This window comes from Macaca nemestrina, chromosome 12, assembly GCF_043159975.1.
Source record: "Macaca nemestrina isolate mMacNem1 chromosome 12, mMacNem.hap1, whole genome shotgun sequence".
NCBI lineage: Eukaryota > Metazoa > Chordata > Mammalia > Primates > Cercopithecidae > Macaca > Macaca nemestrina.
The window spans coordinates 133163839-133178377 of record NC_092136.1 but is presented as its reverse complement, the minus strand read 5'-3'; the positions used below and the strand labels follow the sequence as shown (position 1 = coordinate 133178377).

The 14539-nt window shown below is 43.8% G+C and overlaps 1 protein-coding gene and 1 long non-coding RNA gene across 5 annotated transcripts in view; one reads left to right on the top strand and one right to left on the bottom strand.

The window, feature by feature from the left end:
• The window catches only part of LOC139357669 (uncharacterized), a 35011-nt gene extending 23116 nt beyond the window's left edge, over positions 1–11895 (bottom strand). The window contains exons 1-2 of the long non-coding RNA XR_011611288.1: positions 11812–11895; positions 7385–7451 (exon numbers count right to left, since the gene is read on the bottom strand). This is a non-coding gene — a long non-coding RNA (uncharacterized lncRNA). The remainder of the gene's footprint in view (positions 1–7384; positions 7452–11811) is intronic.
• LOC105476165 (opioid binding protein/cell adhesion molecule like) overlaps positions 1–14539 on the top strand; it is a 1438816-nt gene that overhangs the window by 70020 nt on the left and 1354257 nt on the right. The window lies entirely within an intron of this gene.

The following is a 14539-nucleotide window of genomic DNA, read 5'->3' as shown; positions in this document are numbered from 1 at the left end:
CCATGTATTCCCAATTTCTCCTTCCAATTTTTTATGCTATATAGCACATGGTATAAACATTCAATACATTGCTACTATTTTTGCTTTAGACCATTGGTTATCTTTTAGAGTAAATAAAAATAAGAAAATTTTAAGTTCTCTTAATAGTATTTTACTTTTATATATTCAATTTCTTGACCTTTTATTTCTTTGTGTAGATCTGAGTTTCTGTCCTGTGTTATATTCTTTTTGATTGAAAAACTTTCTTTAATATATCCTGCCATGTAGATCTGCTGGTAGTGAATTCCTGTTTTTGTTTGTCAGGAAAAATATTTCTCCTTAATTTTTGAAAGATATTTTCATTTGGCAGACAATTTTTACTTCTTTCAGTACTTTGAAAATGTTACTCCATTGTTTTCTAGCTTTCATAATATCTTAAGGAAAATGTGATATAATTTTTATCTTTATTCTATATAACGAGTCTTTTTTTCTCTGGCTGCCTTCAATATTTTATCTTTGTCTTTTGCTTTCTGCATTTGACTACTCTATGAATAGATGTGCTTTTTGTTTGTTTTCTTGTTTGTCTTGGCATTTATTCTGCTTGGTATTCTCTGAGTTTCTTAGATTAGAGGTTTGACATCTGTCATTAATCTTGGAAAATCCTTGATGATTATTTCTTCAAATATTTAACTGTCCCGTTATTGCTTTCTTTTCCATCTGCCATTCCAATTGCCTGTTTGTTAGGCCATTTGATTTGTTTCACAACTCTTGGATTTCCTATTCTGTTTTTCTCTTTGTATTTTGTCTGTGTGCTTCAGTTTGAGTAATTTTTTGAGATCCTCAATTTCCTTGCTTCTTTAGCTTGTTGACATTGTTAATAAGCCAGCTAAATGCATTTTTCATGTCTGTTACTACATTTTTCATTTCTAGCATTTTCATTTTGTTTTTTAAATAACTTTATTTCTCTGCTGATATTATCTACTAAGTCTTGTATCTGGTTTGCCTTTTTCTTTAAAGTCCCTATACTTATTTAAAATTCATTGTTGCATAGTCCCCACATATGTGTCATACTAGAGTCTGGTTCTGATGGTTATTTTTTCTTCAGGAGAGGGCAGTGTGTGTGTGTGCGCGTGTGTGTGTGTGTGTGTGTGTTTTGCCACTTTGCATGTGTTGTAATTTTTTGTTGGAAGACAGACATCTTGTGAAAGACATTAGACATAGAGGTAAATATTTTTCATACCTGAAAGAGACATATATTTTTCTTTCTGCTAAGTCTTTAGAATGGTTGTTTGAATTCACATAACTAGGAGTTGGGCTGGATTTGAGGTTGTTGTTAGGGCTGTGCTTAGTGAGTTATGGACTTCATATTTCCCTAGCAATATCTTGCGTTTAGGGTAGAGACTGGTTTTCCATGCGAGTATTTTCAATGCATGCTTCACCCTCCAGCCTAAGGTCTTCACTGTGCCTTGCACTGAAGAGAAGGTGTGTCTCCTGCAAGTTTTATTCCATGCTTGTTAGCCTAGCCATGGTAATGAGGGGGACACTCTTTTGTTCTGGTTGAGCTTCCATCTTTGGCAGGCACTGTGTCCCTGGGCCTCAAGGACTGGCCCTTTTCATGCTGGGTCTCTTCCCCATTGTGGTTCTCTTCACCTAGGGGTGGAGGAATGTTTTTATCCTGTTACCTTTCTCCAGTTACAATGGGTCTTCACCAGTGCCCTGAGGGTGACAATATTTGTTGCCCCACCCGTTAAGGCTTTTGTTCCAGAAAGGGGAAAGAGAATAAGGGAGGCTCTCAGGAGTCTCAGTCTTTTCTGTGTGTGCCCAGTAGAGTTTTTAAGAGAATTGTGTGGACTCCCCCAGTTCTTTCACCACCTACAGGCTTAATCATCTATCACCAGTACCCTCTTATCCTCCATCAACTTGCCAGTTCCTCTAGCTGAATTCTCCTTACTACTGTCCGAACGCCTCTTGTTAAGACAAATTAGTTTATGCCTCATATCTCTCCTGTAGGCATATCTCTGCTTAGATTTAGGACCTGTTGGTTTCTCTGTGAGCTCAGCACTCCAGTTGGTCCAAATCACAAACCTGATTGTTTCTCTTCATTTGTTGTTGTTGTCAAATTCGGTAGTCATCCTTTCCTGATCACTAGCTCTTTGATAGGAAAATGGAAGTGTGAAATAATATTTTTTAAAGCGTTTGAGTTTTTATTCTAGTTGTATTCGGCCAAATTGCTACTAAAATATGAGGACATAATAAAAATATTCTCAGATGTTTGTCACAGAGAGACATTTATCGAAAAGAGTTTTGGATAAAATATTTAAATACTAAAGAGAATAATCCAGAATATTTTATCAGTGTAAAAGAAGTAAAGGTAATAAAATACCTAAGTGTGTTGTCTTTAAAAAAGGAGAAATTTATTCATGGTGATATAGAATTAAATATGTAGAGTAATAGAAATATGATGGGTGTTGAGAGGATATCAAAGAATGTAAGTTCTATTTGGTTAGAGGAAAATAATATTTTTAGAAAAGTAAGAATAGATGGATAAATTCAGAAAAATGTAGAATAAACCAAAAAAGTAAATTATGTGGTGGAAATAGGTTCAAATATATAAATATAACAATAAGTGTGAATAGACTAAACTCATCATTTATAAAACAAATAAAAGGAAACATCCACATACAGGTATAGTTGTAGATTTTTTTCACCAATTCGAATATTTCTAGTGGAAAGTTCTCCTATTAACCAAACTTTATAGAACATACATACCTCCTAGTATAACATTTTTCGTTCAGTATTTTATGGGGAAATTTTATATTTATACCCATCAAATTCAACTCAAATCTTCGTAAAATGATTTTAATAAAAATAACAAGTTATTTTCTTAATACAATTGGTGGAATCATGTGTAGGGATTTTGAAAATCTTGACAAATGGTAGCAAGAAGAACATTCATTTTGGATGTTGCTGAAAGGCATCTCAGAGTTAGACTTAGCTGAGTAATTATCTGCCATTGTACACTTCAACTGACATGTTTCTCCAGTGTCTTTCATATTTAGCTTAGTGTTGCAAGATAAGTCCCCAGGAAAGTTGAGAAAATGTTGAAGGAAATTGTGGAACAGGAAGCAAAATGAATAAGAAAAATGATCAAATGGAGGGGGATATTACTGTGAATGAGGAAACGTTTTGTTAATAGCCATGTTGAGTTTTGATCATTGAGAAGGGATGTTTTAAATATTCTTTAACCTAACAAGTTTGTTACAGGCATATAGGCATTTTATTATGTATATTTATATTTTAGGAAATAGATCAGCTATTTTTGGTTGATGTGTAGTATATTATTGTAAAAACAAAATAATGCAGATTGCACTTCTGATACTTGTTTTTGTGTAGGATGCCTGATAGTCAGGAACAAATTGTTGAACCTAAATAGAAGTTGCCTATATATAAGGTAACATGCAAAGGTTGAAAACGAGAGGATTTAAGACTTTAAGGCATTTCTAAGGATGAAGAGGATCATTACCTGGTTAAAAAAAAATGTTCAGTTTATTAAAAGGATGTGTATACATTTAATAAAAGTTCTTTAAAATCTATGACGTAAAAATTGATAGAGCTACAGTAAGAAATTGATAAATCCACTTTCATAGTGGGAGATTTCTACATACCATTGTTCACAATTGATAGGTCAAATGGGTCAAAAGCAGCAAGTATATAAGAGATTTCAGCAACGCACTTAATGAGTTCTGAGTGGGACGCTTTGTTACTTTTGGTTATCTCACTGCCAAAGTGTAATTCCGCCCATTCTCCAATTTTCTGATGTATGAAGATTTTAACACTTCCTTATTTGATTAGGAAGCTCCTCCTTGCCTTGTGTCTTAATCTTTTTTTCCCGTGGTTTCCATCTGTTGGCTCTTTTTTTTTTTTTTTTGAGTCGGAGTCTTGCTCTGTGGCCCAGGCTGGAGTGCAGTCACAGGATCTCGGCTCACTGCAAGCTCCGCCTCCCGGGTTCCCGCCATTCTCCTGCCTCAGCCTCCCCAGTAGCTGCGACTACAGGCGCCCGCCACCTCGCCCCGCTAGTTTTTTGTATTTTTTAGTAGAGACGGGGTTTCACTGTGTTAGCCAGGACGGTCTCGATCTCCTGACCTTGTGATCCGCCCGCCTCGGCCTCCCAAAGTGCTGGGATTACAGGCGTGAGCCACCGCGCCCAGCCTCCATCTGTTGGTTTTAATTCTACTCCATTGGAGCCTATGGAAAAAGGCATCCCCATGCATGTGACGTGGGGCAATCTGTTGAGTTATGTTTTGTGTATGGTATGAGGCAAGGGTGTGAGTTCATTTTTGTGCATATCCAGTTGTGCCAGCACCATTTATTAAACAGACTATTCTTTCCTTACTGGATTCCCTTGGCACCTTTGTCAAAATCAGTTGACTGCAAGCACAAGGATTTATTTTTGGACTCTCAATTTTGTCCCACTGATCTATATTATTTCCCCCATGCCAGTACCATGCTGCCTTCATAACTGTGGCTTTATCATAAGTTTTGAAACCCAGAAGCATGAGTACTCCAAATTTGTCATTTAAAGAGACATCTTGTTTTGGATTTTGTATTTCCATATAAATACAAATTTTACAATCTGGGCCAGGCGTGGTGGCTCACGCCTGCAATCCCAGCACTTGGGAGGCCGAGGCGGGCAGATCACTTGAGGTCAGGAGTTCAAGACCAGCCTGGCCAAAAATGGCAAAACCCCCATCTCTGCTAAAAATACAAAAAAAAATTAGCTGAGTGTGGTGGTGCATCCTGTAGTCCCAGCTACTCCGGAGGCTGAGGCAGGAGAATCACTTAAACCCAGGAGGTGGAGGTTGCAGTGAGCCAAGATTGTGCCACTGCACTCCAGCCTGGGCAACAGAGTGAGACTCTGTCTCAAAAAAAAAAAAAAAAAAATTACAATCTGCTTGTTAATTTCTGAAAAAAAAAAAAAATGCTGCTGGCATCAGGGGTGGCTTGTTACACAGCAATGGATAACTGAGCAAGCATGTTTACTCACAGCCTTTTTCTCATGTACCAATGTCTCAGTCTTCCTCCCATGAGCTGCTTCAAAGCCACCATCTCTCACACAGTAGGCTTCTTTTCTTCTTTTCCTTTTTTTTTTTTTTTTGGACTCATGTGAAGTACTTCACCTTTTAATCTATTACATTATATATGATTAGATTTTGTTGGAAATTTGAGCTAGTCAGTCACCAGTTCTAACATCCATGTTTCTCTTGCATCTCTCGCCTGTAGGTCATTTACAATGTAAATAACCACACTTTTGTGTACCTTTATGTGAGAACTGAATAAAAATTGTTGGGCAGATCAGGAGAGAGCCTTGGACCCTGGTGGGAACCATAGAATCCAGTTGTCTCCAGGTGCTACTCTGTGGCTAGCCTCTCTAAAACAAGATTTGGAAATCGGAGAAAACTACTGAGAAACTTCAGGAAGAGTGAAGTTTTATGTGGGGGCAAAGCTGAGGTCTTCTGAGGGACTTTTTTTGTTTTTGCAAGTGCATAAGATTACTATTCCTTTTGAAGAAGAAAGAATGCAGGGATAAGATCCCTTCAGCTTCGCCTCACAAAAGATGACTTACGGCAAGATCTCCAGGCAAAAGAACACGTCTTTTTGGAAACATGCAGGACAGCTGAGTCACAGAATGTACTTCCTCAGTGAAAGCCGGGAGGGAAAGATCAAGATCACAATAGAAGAAAGGCTTCAGCCCACAGTGCTAGAAAAGCTGCCTGTGGAGGCTCAGGCAGTCTTTTTGCAGTTGAAATTATATTAAGGAAAAAAGAGATTCGAGGGAGAAAAATTGAACCACTAATAAATGAGAGGATGAATTAATGCTGACTCGCCACTGCCTGGGACTCCCAGCACACTTGGCAAATCAGTTCCCAGCAAGAAAACAAAGCTATGTGGACAATCAGGAAATAATGAAGACCTGGCGGGACTAGCAGCCGACAAAAATGAGCAAAAATGAGGTGGCGTTTGGGAAAGTGAGACGTGGAGAATCTGAATGGATGGAGAACTGGCTTGTTTCCTTTCTCTGCTTCCTTCCCCTCTCTGTCCAATAGGCCCTTCAGTGATGAGGGATTCTGGGGCATTATTGTCTCCTTGGGAGGGAGGCTGGTTGAATCCAGCTCTCAGGGCTGCACTAGCAGGTGTGGAGGAAGGCACCTGATGAGGAAGGTCTCAGGGGACAGGCGGGAACCCAGGCTTCTCCCTCACGCTGTGATCTTAAGGCAAGACGCCTGGGCATCCGCGTCTGCTGGAACACAGGCACACTGGACACCTGACCCATTTCCTGTTCCCCTTACCTGTGGTAACAGCATGCACCCACGCCTCCTTTGGGAGCTGACCCTTCCCCGTTCCTTGGGCTTCTAGTGGGGCTGCCCATTGGAGAACACTGTCTTGCTGAGTATAGGGGTAAACCTGTATGTAACCCAAGCCAGGCCAGCCTACGACAGTCTGTCTTAGACTGCAGGGACGATGAGGTGACAAAGGTCAGAGTTGAGCTGCCCAGGGCCACATCCGAGAAATGCCGTGATTCATCCTGGCCTTTCTGAGGCTTAGATGTCGATGGCTTTCAGTAGTTTAGTGAGGTTTGCCAGTGTTCGTCCTATAAATACATTTCTTCCTCTTAAGCTTGTTTCGTTGTTTGGTTGGGTTTTGTTTTGTTTTGTTTTGTTTTTTCTGAGGTGGAATCTCGCTCTGTTGCCCAGGCTGGAGTGCAGTGGCACAATCTCGGCTCACTGCAAGCTCCACCTCCCAGGTTCACGCCATTCTCCTGCCTCAGCCTCCTGAGTAGCTGGGACCACAGGCGCCGCCACCACATCCGGCTAATTTTTTGTATTTTTAGTAGAGACGGGGTTTCACCTTGTTAGCCAGGATGGTCTCGATCTCCTGACCTCGTGATCCGCCCGCCTTGGCCTCCCAAAGGGCTGGGATTACAGGCGTGAGCCACCGCGCCCGGCCTGGTTGGTTGTTTTTAACTGAAGAAGTCTATCCAGTATCAGGGGAGAGGACATCCCAGGGAGGCAGAGAGGAGCTTCGGGGAAGCGCAGAACCACTCTGCCGTGTCCTGCCGAGCAGCGTCAGCGCTTGCTGCCAGTGAGCGGGGAGCACACCCGTTCTCCAAGCCGCTGTTGAGGAATGTGGCCCCGCAAGACCCGGAGTGCGGGCTGTGCCCTCTGACCCCTACTTTCCTGTTTGCAGGACGGACTCCCCGTCTGTCTTCCAGGGGTATTTCTAGAGCAAAGAAGTGCTTTGATGATTTTGGAAGAATTACTGAAAATTAGCTCAAGATGGTATGAAAATCTGGGCCTAGCCCCTTCAGCCAGCCCTGGGGATCTCATAATATCTGATAGTGACTCACAGGAGAATGGCACTTCTTTGCATTTCTGATTCTGTCACACTCTTCCATATTGATTTCCCAGTCTGGTCTAGAAAGGAAGGAAAACACACAAAGACAAAAACACTTTGCAACTAATTAATTATTTTGCCAATTTGAGAGACAAGTAGGGAAAAAACTCCTTTAAAATCAAATAACAATAATTTTTAAAGGAAGCCAACCGACACATTTCCATAAAGCAAATATGTTGGACCTAGTTGGAGGCAGCAGGCTCATGAGAATGCTGAGACTTCTTCAAATTTGCATATATAGATTTTTAATAGAGGGTGAGGGAAACAAGTCAACACAAATAATTGTAACATTTTAATTGCATTTCTTCAGGGCTCTAACAGTTTTTAAAAAATAAACATATATAAGAGAAAGTCAGTGTTACTAAGTGGCAAAGATTCTGGTGGAACCAATTGGTTTTCTTGAACTACATGAGAGAAGAAGGTGCAGGTGTGGTTTACTTACCTCTGAATTGCAGAAATGCTAAGAATATGGGTCTGGTGTCAGAGTCCTGTGTGCAGAGAAAGTCACAGTTCCTCTTTGGTTCTGGAGCATTTTGTCGCTAACTCACTTGCCTAGTTGCTCACTCACTAGCATAGTGCAGGCCACTTAGTAGCGAGTTTAATAAATACTCTTTAATGGGAATCATTTGCTAATATGTTGGCAGAATCATCTTACACATTTCATGGCTCAAAAAATACCAGAGATGGAAGGGGCCCAGAGAATTCGGTGATACCTACAGATGGACAGCAATAAGGCTATAAAACATCTATATTCTCCCTGGGAGATCCTGCCTCATCTCTTGTACTACAAACTGGCTTGGAGTCACCATCGTTGTACAGTTGCCTTCAGGATCCTTCAGCTGTGGCTGGCCATTGAGTTTTTCTCCAGAAGTCACACTGAATAAAGAAATTCCTCCTCTTTTCACTCCTCTAGAGCTAACTAGAGCCACCCCTAGATTCAGAGGGATCTTTTCTTGTATTCTGGGTCAAACTATGGACCGTTGGATTCTAAGACCATATTTCTGGAAGGGACTTTCAAAAGTTGTTTTACTTTTTGTGTTTCACTGGAAGCCCAGTGGCTTTGAAGTAGCTCCAAAATCTTAGGCAAGTGAAGTCAAGCCCAGCTGGGCTCCCAGCCACCAGGTTCTTCCCTTCATTCTCAGCGAGGTGAGTTTGGTCCCCATGTGCAGGCCCAGCTAACTCCAAGAGCCAAATCTAATCCTGATCTAGGCTGGAGAGACGCTCGGGCCTTCTGAAAGGGTGGTTGTGGTTGGACATGGGGCCATCTGGCTGTCTGTCTGGACTTTGTGTGTTACCTCCACTTCTAGGAGCAAGGTCTTTTTCTAGCTCTTGTAGTTTCTCTCTGGCCTTTCTCTCTTTCCCAGATGGGAGTCTCAACTTTGCACCTAGGCAAGATATCAGTCGTTATGAGTCTGTTTCGTCCTTTGCAATGTGAGGATACTGCTGCTACTTCATTGCGCTATTGTGACTGCTGTCATTTAAGGTTAGTTGCCACGATAAAGAGCCTGGCATTGTCCAGAGGGAAGTGCTGAATGCACTGTGGAAATGACTTTTATCATTCCCTTGGCCCTTCTTAGGAGTGTGGCTCTACAGCTTCCTGCCGCTCTCCTCCCTGGAGCTGAGCTGGAACTCTGTTCCGGTTTCCAGTCTGGGTGTGGGGACTCGATCTTACTGGATAAAGCTCCCTGATGCCTGTGATATTGCCTCTCTGGGCTCTCTAGTATTGCCAGCTCTGATTTCCTGATCATTGTGTCATTCAGCTTTCAGGCCTCCCTTAGGCTGAATGCAGTGGCTCACGCCTGTAATCCCCACACTTTAGGAGGCTGAGGCGGGAGGATTTCTTGAACCCAGAAGTTTGAGGCTAGGGCAACATACCAAAAACAAACAAACAACAAACAACAAAGCCCACCACCACCACCAGCAACGACAAAACCACCGAAAACTCTACAAAAAAAAAAAGTAGAAAATGAATAAAGTGAAAAGTAGAAAGAAAAGTACTTCTAATTAATGGTGAAGATAAAAAAAAAAAAAAAAGGAAAAAAAAAAAAGAGAACAAAAAAGCCTTCTTGCCTCTGGTGTTGAATTCTTCCCTGTGACTGCTCGCCTGAACTGGGACTGATCTTGGCCTTTCCCTGGACACCTCTCTGGGGCCAGCTCCCTCCCCGAAGGCAGGCGTGAGGGCCTCCCACTGCCCAGCTAGGAATGCGCTGCTTTGACTTCTCAAGATTCTCAAGAAAAGATAAAGGAAAAGCTCACAGACCCAAACTGCTTTAGTGATACTCAGTATTATCCATGTCTACCCTATTCCCTGTCCGGCCTGCTCCCCTGAAGCCTCTCAAGCCTCAGAAGGGAGAAACATCTGTTTGCAAACCCCAACTCAGAACTGCCACCCACTAAATAAAAACAAATTCTGTGAAAATTGGGTGTGGTAAGAAAAGAAAGATGTGGAGTCCGCCAAAGGTCATTGAAGCCTGCTGTCTGATTTCCTGGTAGTGTGAGCATGAAAATTCATGAGGCAGAGGCAGCAGGGAGGAGAGGGAGAAGAGGTAGGGATTAAGAGAAAGAATGAGAGAAGAAAAGAACAGTGTTCAATTTTTTTCCAATGTATTCTTTTATTCTTAAATGCAGGAAAAGTTGCGGAACCTTACTTTCCTCCCTTTACAAATGCAATTCTGGTATTTATATATAGCGTTTACACGACAGCATTTTCCGTTTGTTCATCTGTTCCATATGTAGTTTGTGTTCCGGTTGTTTTCATATGTATATATTTTATCTTCCCAACTAGATGCCGAGTACTGTCCTTTGTGTCAAATGAAGTGTTCAACAAACGCTTGGCAATCAAGTGTCTGGGTTCACAACTCGCCTCCCGCTTACCACCTTTATCCTCTCTGACCCTCAGCGACTCCCTGTGTTCATCCTACTGCCCAAGTCCTGTTTCCCCAGCCTTCTTCTCTTACTCTGTCATCACCTGAAGTCCTCAAGTCCTGTTGTTTTTTTAACATGTTTCATATCTGTTACATTCTTATTGTTTCTGCCTCTGCCACCTTAGCTCCGGCTTTCACTTCATACCTGGATTATTGCAATGGTCTCCTTGCTGTTCTCTATTCTGCTACTCTCCTACCACTGCCTGTTTAGTCTCCTTGAAGGTAAGTTTACTGCCTTGTGGGCTCCTCTACCTAGAAGTGGTCCCTTGTTGCTCACCAGGTGAGTTCAGTCTGTCCCTGGTGTGGCTTTGCAGGAAGGTCTTCCCTGATGTCTGCGGCATGGCATCTCCCACTTGCTGGGTACGTTCCCCGTCTTCTCTAGCTATGTGGGGCTCCCTCTCCCCAGACCACACAGTGCTGTTCCCAGCCAGCCTGGGCTTGTGCTGCTGCTTTCCCTTCCCTGGCCTTTGTTGCTGTGGATTCCACCTCTCCACACTCAGGGCTCAACGAATGTCCTCTCGTCAAGAAGCCTAGTGCTGTGGTCTGTGTGTGTGTCCTCCTAAAATTCCTATGTTGAAATCTAATCACTCGAAATTTCTGTTGAAATCTAATCACCAGTTTTAGGAGGTGGGGCCACTGGGAGGTGATGAGGTCATGGGGGGCAGAGTCCTCATGAATGGATTTAGTGCCCTAACAAAAGGAAGCCCAGAGAGCTGCATAGCCCCTTCCACCATGTGAGGATGTGTCAAAAAGGCACTGTCTGTGAACCAGGAATCTAGCCCTCATCAGGCGCTAAATCTGCTGGCAACTTGATTTTGAACTTCCCAGCCTCCAGAACTGTGATGTAAATCTCTGTGGTTTGTGAACTACCCAGTTAATCATACTTTGTTAGAGCAGCTCACATGAACGAAGGATACCTAGTCAGTCATTCCAGGCCACAGAACCCTCTGATCTCTGGGATACATATTGTTCACATTGGGATTTGATCATATATTTTAACATATAGGTGTCCAATTGTTTCAGGTGTATTCTTATCATCCCAATGTAATGCTACAGCTTTTGTGAGCAGGGATCTAGCAGCACTGTCCAGCACCCTTGCTGGGAGATATATGAGGTGCTGGGCGCAGGGGCGAGTGAGCACACAGCTTGAGACACAGCTCATCTAGGGCCTAGATTTTGACCTCAGCAAGACCTAAAGTCAAGCTCTCCTCTGCTACTTAGTAGCAAGTTACGTACCTTTCAGACTCAGTTTCTTCAGCAGTAAAATGGAGATATTTATATAACATGATTCTTACAAAGATTAAATAGATCATATGTATTATGTTCTGAGCATGGTGCTTGACACACAGACGGTTAATAAATCATTTGCCTTCTGACAAACCATTTGTTCATTTCCCTTCTGATGACAACAGCTATTTTCATAGGTGGCTTCTACGATCAAATATTCCCTACTTACCATCTATACAGTATCATCTGATAAATACAGAGAGGAACACACAGAAAATCCCTGGTTCTTTCACTTTGACTTGGAACAGGGAGCACAGTCCTCCAGGGCTGGTCCACATGGAGCATGAGATCTGCCCATCAGCCGTTTGTGGCATCGTAGAGGCCCCATTCAGGTTGCAGTGCGGTCAGTTGGAAGAGTGTCTGGCCTCCTCATTACTTTCTTGTCTGCTTGCTCACATAGCGAGTGCTGTACGCACAGTAGGGCCATCATTGACACCTTCAGGTTGATTGGAGGCTTGCCATTGTGGTGGATTGAAGCCACCGAGAGAGCTGTGTGTGATGGGCTGGTGCAGACGTTGCCCAGCGGGAGAGGACTGGGGGCTGCCCGTGCCTGTACAGCCAGAGCTGCTGCGCCATCTGTTTTTGCCTCTCCCTGCTGCTGCTTCCTCCTGCCTTCACCCCATTCTGCCTGCCTCACTGCTCTAGCTCCATCCCCGAGGCCTCCTTCAGCCCAGGGCCCATTCCCAGGTCCCTGCATGACGTGGATAGGGAGGGAAGGGGCCGATAAGAGAGTGTGGACACGTGCGTGTGGAAGGAGGGTAAGGAGTGTGTGGAGTAGGGAGAGTAAGTGAGAAATGGGAGGGAGAAAGGAAGCGAGGCAGAGAGGGTGAGAAAGGCAGGAGGGGAAAGAGGGAGACAGAGATGGAGTAAGGGGGGCTGGGTGAGAAGGATGGGGGTGGAGAAAGTCTGTGTATGTGAGAGAGAAAGGGAGAGAGAAAAGAGAGAGGGAGAGAGAGCGGGAGAGTGAGAGAGGGAGAGAAAGGGAAAAGGGAGGAGGAGGGGGTAGAGAGGGAGAACTTTAACTGTACAAGCAAGAATTGCATCCAGCACTTGGAATTACAGGGCCAAGGCTGAGACTGAACCTGGGGTGTGGCAGGAGCTGCACTGAAGATGAGTCTGAAATTCCCAGAGCAGCGGAGGAAGCGGAAGCATCTGGGATGCAGTTATCTCTAGAAGCAGAAGGCATTTCTCTGAGTGCACAGGGCGTCTTACTTTCCGGGTCAGCACTGGGCGCTTTGTTCTTTCTTCTGGGACAGGAGATGGACAGATACCATCTGCGTGCTGCTCCCTGCCATCCTGGAATGGGGGTGGAGGGATGTGCTGATGGAGTCTCCTTGGAGCAGTGTCACTTTTAGGACAAAGGGCTCAGTCTCCAAAGAACTGCCACCCCCATCTTTTCCTGCAGAGCATGTTCCTACAGCTGCTGTCTCTGTAACTCTGGCCAGCGCGGGGTGTGGGGGGTGGTCCTACGAGGTGGAACCTTGGTCAGGGGGTTTCTGCCTGCCCCTCCTCCCTTCTGAAGGCTCTGTCCCTCTAAGACGGAGGAGCCCGTTGGATGCTTGGGGCGGCACTTCACTCGCCTCCTCATGAGGCTCCTTGGGAGGCAGGTGCCTGCTACTGCAGATTTCTAAAGCTGGACTGAAGCTGGGATCAGGGGAGCTGATGTCACTGAGATCACTGAGCTTGTCTTCCTCAGAGCTTTGAGGTTACCGTCCTCTCAACAGAGTTCTGTTTCCAGGAAACTATTAACCTGAGGTGGGTTCTGACTGAGAAAGACTCTGTGATTCTATTAAGTTGGTGCAAAAGTAATTGCCCTTACTTTCAATGGCAAAACCTGCAATTACTTTGGCACCAAACCAATACATCGATGAGCTAAGGATACACCTGGTGTGGTCTTCTGGGGAGAAGGGAGATGTGTGAGGTCACGTTTGTGTCTCTGGTAAATGTTGAGGTGAAGAAACTGAAGACTAACAGGAAGGAACTAGAGTCCCAAGTGTGAGAGGATGGCATGAGCACTGAGGACCAGGCTCCAGATCTGGGACTAAAAGCTACATTTAGCCACTGGGGTGTTCAGTGGCCTGGCCAGTCCTCTTCTCCTGAACCTTCTGTAGTTTTTTGCCCCATACCCCTTACTGTCAGTGCTAGAGACATTTGAATAATGAATTCTGTTTAAGACTGAAAACCTCGAAGTTCCATCTGTAACAAGACTCGAAATAATTACAGATGATGATTGCCTGGTACACTCAGCCAGAAAAAACAGAACAGCTTTTGGCCGCCAGCAATTACAAGCAGCACCGGCTTCAGCACAGACAGAACTTTTAAATGAATACATGAATACATTGCTGAAGATCAGAAGGCAAGAAAGGCTGTCAGAGCTGGGGTGGGGGTGGGGGAAATGAGTTGGCAAAAACGGAGTGACTTCACCACCGTGGGGAGGAGAGAAAAGGACGGGGAAGGGACAGGGAGAGGGAGAGAGAGAGATCTCCCCCAACTCTTCGCCCATTCAAATTTTAAACTATAAAATAGCAAAAAGAATTGACACGGAGTAGCATCCCCAGGAGTACCGTATTTTAAGGCTTTCTCCAGTTTGAACCCTTATCATGGGAGACCGTGAGATGAAGTGGCTTGTTTGTCATGGATATGGTTTGAAGTTACGGCACTTGGTGCTTTTCTTCTTGTGTGATGTGGGGGAAATAATATAAGTTTTTGAATCAGAGACACCTGGAGCTAAATGTTAGTTTTGCTACAATTGTTATCTGGTTTGGTCAGTTAGCTACTCTGAACCTCCATTTTCTCACCTGTGAATCCCACCTTCAGGTGTTCTCGTGGGGAATAACTAGGATAACGTCTGTAAAGCATCTTACGCTGCTGTCTGGAATAGAGAACGCCAGTGTGGG